Source organism: Lolium rigidum, chromosome 4 (assembly GCF_022539505.1).
Source record: "Lolium rigidum isolate FL_2022 chromosome 4, APGP_CSIRO_Lrig_0.1, whole genome shotgun sequence".
In the NCBI taxonomy this organism is placed as follows: domain Eukaryota; kingdom Viridiplantae; phylum Streptophyta; class Magnoliopsida; order Poales; family Poaceae; genus Lolium; species Lolium rigidum.
Genome location: NC_061511.1, coordinates 184,069,702 through 184,075,629, shown reverse-complemented (window position 1 = coordinate 184,075,629; position 5,928 = coordinate 184,069,702). Strand labels below are relative to the sequence as shown.

The 5,928-nt window shown below is 40.4% G+C and overlaps 1 long non-coding RNA gene across 4 annotated transcripts; it reads right to left on the bottom strand.

Moving 5' to 3' along the window:
- Window positions 1-2,034: 2,034 nt before the first annotated feature.
- On the bottom strand, window positions 2,035-3,753 carry LOC124706549. 4 transcript variants are annotated; one of them, XR_007004462.1, is made up of 4 exons: window positions 3,507-3,753; window positions 3,267-3,417; window positions 2,476-3,070; window positions 2,035-2,366 (listed from the first exon to the last, which is right to left on the bottom strand). It is a non-coding gene; the product is annotated as an uncharacterized LOC124706549 (long non-coding RNA). The 4 variants fall into 4 exon arrangements; XR_007004459.1 differs by having other exon boundaries at window positions 2,035-3,070; XR_007004460.1 differs by having other exon boundaries at window positions 2,035-2,912.
- Between the last annotated feature and the right edge of the window lie 2,175 nt (window positions 3,754-5,928).

The following is a 5,928-nucleotide window of genomic DNA, read 5'->3' as shown; positions in this document are numbered from 1 at the left end:
CAGCGGTACGAGTTTGGGCCTTTTCGTCGGAATTCCAGGACGTGCGTGTGCAGCAGCGAGCGGGTGCGGCCAGCGCGGCAGGTCGACCGGCGGCGTCGGGGCGAGCATGCGGGCGAGCTCCGCAAGTGCAGGCGCGGCATCAACAACGGAGGAGGCCGGCGGCGCCGAGGCAGACGAGGCGAGCTCGTGCTGCCACCGGAGTTCCCGAAGATGGCATGGTCAACGGATGTTGTTAGGTTGGAAAAAATTTAAAAATAAATTGAAAATTAAAGAAGAGAAAGCAGTAGGTCACTCAAAATTTACAGAAGACCCCATATAAAGCACATGCCTCATGTAGTCATGTTGGTCATCCTCAACCTTCACTTCTTCTCCCACATCACCACCGACAAGTTGGACCTACTATCAGAAATCTTATTAGCATGGCTGAAATCGATAGTTAGTGGACATTGCAACGAATTCGCGCGAAAACGATGGTTTTTTGCAATTTCGCCGAATAGTGATGGTTTTTTGAACTTCCCGCTGTAATGTGGTGGTTTTTTGGAATTAACCTCAATATTGAGACAAAATTGAGTTTCCTCAATCCTCCTTACTGAAGTGATGGGTATTCAAATGTTGTAGTATCCATGCGTGAACTAAAAATTATCATGTTGCTGTCAACTCTCAATCAACAACTAAAACACAACAATCCTGGAATTTGTTATTTCATTATAGATCAATTACATGATTTCAACGCATTTGGAAACTTGAAGTAGCAGGAGATCAGAAGTTTTATCCCAGGAATAGATGGGAAGCAGATAATGTTCTTTGACATATCAATTGTATATTGTTAAATCCACATCACGCGCCATCGCAACTATGAACTATCATGCCAACTGTGCAATATTCCATATCAATTACTACATGTATAGAGAACATGTAAAATAAAGAGAAATGAGCAGCATTCTACATCATCTGAGAGCATACATCAGTTTATTAGAACACAAGCTCTCGGTACATGGCAGATTGTTTTTGGAAAATGTCTGCCAGGTGATAATTTGGCAAAGCGGACCAAATAATTGCCTATACTCACTTCATCATCTTCCATCACATTGCGTACACGCCATCCAATCATGCACCACATGCAACTTTCTGTGACAAGTTCCATGCCTTCATCGTCCAGCTCTGCGATGCACAAATGTGACATACCCAATAATCAAAAGAAGACAAGAAAAGGTGATACTGAGTATAACAACAAGCAATCAGATTAGGGCTATATATTGACAACCAAATATATTATATTCATGGACAAGAAATTGCTTCCACAATGCCTTTGACCAGTCATCAAGAATAATCTGCACATATTTATCAACCAGTAAGCACCATACAAGGAAATCACTGACTAAGCAACATGTATTCAGAATATACAGCAGCTTTGGTCACATTATCTCCTTCAAACAGGCTACCAATTAGAATGGTATAAGTTATCACATTCGGAAACAAGCCTTCAGATTTACATGTTTGCGAATAGACCTTTTGCGGCATCTGTAACAGCTAGATTGCAGTACCCGTTTATTAGTTATGTAAACAATTTGGTTTGGCATCTCCATTTCATCATGTTAAGAGATCCAATTGTATCAGTACCTTGTTATATAAAAATATTCTACACAAATCGTTTCATGTAGGTTTAAGAAAACCTAAGCTTTGGCGATTAAATATGAACTTGAACAGGTAATATAGAGTGTGATGTTTCTTATTCTTGCTTGCATGCCCCCACACCTCCACTCCTACAAATACAAATTACCTCAAGTGCCCTTTTCTTTGGAAATAAAAGAACCATAACTATTTTAGTGCTGCAAATACCATACCACACAACAAATATGTCTCATGTATACAAACAAATTACTGTTGAGAGATAAACATTTGTACATAATAGATTAGGTTAGCCTGTTTCAGAAACACATGATAATCCAAATTCCCATAATAATGTAACATATAGTGGGGTGGTTCTTCAAAAGCAGGCTAAGGATAAAATCAATTTTGGCCATGATCTGTCGTAACATATAGTGGGGTGGTTCTTCAAAAGCAGGCTAAGGATAAAATCAATTTTGGCCATGATCTGCCGAGCCAATCGCTGATGACCAAGATCCATTTATCATTGCTGGAGGAAGCCAGGGGCGCAATCAACCAAAAGTGTTGTCAAGTAGTTCATAGATAACAGAACGAAGAGAGGATGTTACTTACCGCATTCAAACATTGTGATGTATATCCCGGATACTACAAACATGTCATTGCCGCGGAAGTTGGAGGAGCGACAACTCAGACGTGGTCAACGGCGACGCTCAGGGAAGGCTGGTGATTCCTACAGGTTTGGTGTGATGATGCGGAACCTTTGCAGTACAAGAAATAGCTTGGCATTAAAACTTATTGTGCATCTTCAATCAATCAGAATGTTATGCCAGTTCAGACCAACAGGGAGATTAAGATAAGCCATTAGACCAGAGTTATGCTTCTACTTGTGCAAGGTTTGGGATCAAGAAGCCAGAAGACATGTTCGCTACTCACCTTGGAGAAGTACCATGTAATCTCTACATATAGCAAAAGAAAAGGAAAAAAGGTGAGATCTAGAGATTATTTTGTACTTCCAAAAGGTACATACTTTCCTTTGCCATCAATAGAAATAGCTTCTCATAGTGTAGGAATTGGATCCAAGCTTCCCTGTGATACCCATAAGTAAAATATTGATAGTTAAGTAACTATAACTGAAACAGAGAGCCGTCAAAAAAAATTACTGCTAGATATTTATTTAATAAGGTCAAGTGAGGTTGCTAATCTTTAGTGTTGAAGTTGTGATAATATAGTAACGAGACTGACATTGAGTAGACCATGTATGATTTACCAGATAGCTAGCACCCAGATTTAGGATTTTCATTGTCCTGAAATAAGGTACCCGTCAATATCTTTAACCCTGAAGCAAGTCTTTGCAAGCCAATATTACATACCAGTTGTACCAGTAACGAAGGAATAATAAAATCTGAACTGAATATGCCGTCCTAGACTCCTAATCCTGATTGGCTCTAGGTTGTTTTGGCAACTGTTGGAAAAGAAAAGCCATTTCATGTCCGGGCCTTATGTTACAGATGAATGTAAAAACAAAATCTGCAGGGGTGTGATGGTGCCATCGGCTGGCTGTGCCTGGCTGCCTGCGATGGTACTGATGTGAACTGAGTTACATGAGGGATGGCATGAGGAGGGTTCCAGATATTACACATCGGCGGAAGAGAGATTACCTGCTGAACTTGCATGGGTGCTGCTGCCGCCGCTGCCGTCTCGGGATCGATTGCTCCTATACGATCATGTATTACCGGATCCTTTATTACCTGCGAGCCCCATCCAAACACACGAATCTTCTTGATCCGCTTGAAGTCTTGAACGCATCCCCTGCTTGGTAGAAATAATACCCCGCTTAGTATCTTGAGGATCGAATAAATCCTAAATACAAGCATCAGAGACGTGGACAGTTTCCTTACATTTGCTCTTGGTCTCCTTGATGCGGGCCTTGGGTTCTTCTCGACTGCCAGCTTCATCTACTCCATCGCCTGATCCTTGTCGACGAGCCACCTTTGCCACGGATTATGGCGGATCGGCAAAATGTATCGGGGGAGAATCGAGGTAGAACATCCGCGGCGGCCGTTGCTTTGCTCTGCCAGGGAAGAAGAGGAGATAGAAGGGGAACGGATCGGAACTGGAGTCATGGGCGTCGGTTGCTGGATGAGCCGTGCGTATGTGGGTGACCGCAGACGTACCATGGGACACCACCTCTAGCCATTTAATATAGTAGAGATTTCTTTGATCCATTAATGTCCAGTAGCTTTATGCAATGTCCATAAGTATTAAGAATGATTGTGTCACCTCTGAACATGTGAATTTTTATTATGCACTAACCCTCTAATGAGTTGTTTCGAGTTTGGTGTGGAGGAAGTTTTCAAGGATCAAGAGAGGAGTATGATGCAATATGATCAAGGAGAGTGAAAGCTCTAAGCTTGGGGATGCCCCGGTGGTTCACCCCTGCATATTCTAAGAAGACTCAAGCGTCTAAGCTTGGGGATGCCCAAGGCATCCCCTTCTTCATCGACAACATTATCGAGGTTCCTCCCCCGAAACTATATTTTTATTCCGTCACATCTTATGCACTTTGCTTGGAGCGTCGGTTTGTTTTTGTTTTTTGTTTTGTTTGAATAAAATGGATCCTAGCATTCACTTTGTGGGAGAGAGACACGCTCCGCTGTAGCATATGGACAAGTATGTCCTTAGGCTCTACTCATAGTATTCATGGCGAAGTTCTTCTTCGTTAATTTGTTATATGGTTGGAATTGGAAAATGCTACATGTAGTAACTCTAAAATGTCTTGGATAATTTGATACTTGGCAATTGTTGTGCTCATGTTTAAGCTCTTGCATCATATACTTTGCACCCATTAATGAAGAAACACTTAGAGCTTGCTAATTTGGTTTGCATATTTGGTTTCTCTAGAGTCTAGATAACATCTAGTATTGAGTTTTGAACAACAAGGAAGACGGTGTAGAGTCTTATAATGTTTACAATATGTCTTTTATGTGAGTTTTGATGTACCGTTCATCCTTGTGTTTGTTTCAAATAACCTTGCTAGCCTAAACCTTGTATCGAGAAGAAATACTTCTCATGCATCCAAAATCCTTGAGCCAACCACTATGCCATTTGTGTCCATCATACCTACCTACTACATGGTATTTATCCGCCATTCCAAAGTAAATTGCTTGAGTGCTACCTTTAAAATTTCATCATTCACTTTTGCAATATATAGCTCATGGGACAAATAGCTTAAAAACTATTGTGGTATTGAATATGTACTTATGCACTTTATCTCTTATTAAGTTGCTTGTTGTGCGATAACCATGCTTCGGGGACGCCATCAACTATTCTTTGTTGAATATCATGTGAGTTGCTATGCATGTCCGTCTTGTCCGAAGTAAGAGAGATCTACCACCTTAATGGTTGGAGCATGCATATTGTTAGAGAAGAACATTGGGCCGCTAACTAAAGCCATGATTCATGGTGGAAGTTTCAGTTTTGGACATATATCCTCAATCTCATATGAGAATAATAATTGTTGCCACATGCTTATGCATTAAAGAGGAGTCCATTATCTCGTTTTCCATGTTGTCCCGGTATGGATGTCTAAGTTGAGAATAATCAAAAGCGAGAAATCTAAAATGCGAGCTTTCTCCTTAGACCTTTGTACGAGCGGCATGGAGGTACCCCATTGTGACACTTGGTTAAAACATGTGCATTGCAAAGATCCGGTAGTCCAAGCTAATTAGGACAAGGTGCGGGCACTATTAGTATACTATGCATGAGGCTTGCAACTTGTAAGATATAATTTACATAACTCATATGCTTTATTACTACCATTGACAAAATTGTTTCATGTTTTCAAAATAAAAGCTCTAGCACGAATATAGCAATCGATGCTTTCCTCTTTGAAGGACCATTCTTTTACTTTTATGTTGAGTCAGTTCACCTATCTCTCTCCACCTCAAGAAGCAAACGCTTGTGTGAACTGTGCATTGATTCCTACATACTTGCATATTGTACTTGTTATATTACTCTATGTTGACAATTATCCATGAGATATACATGTTACAAGTTGAAAGCAACCGCTGAAACTTAATCTTCCTTTGTGTTGCTTCAATGCCTTTACTTTGATTTATTGCTTTATGAGTTAACTCTTATGCAAGACTTGTTGATGCTTGTCTTTAAGTACTATTCATGAAAAGTCATTGCTTTATGATTCAGTTGTTTACTCATGTCATTACCATTGTTTTGATCGCTGCATTCACTACATATGTTTACAAACAGTATGATCAAGGTTATGATGGCATGTCACTTCAGAAATTATCTTTGTTATCGTTT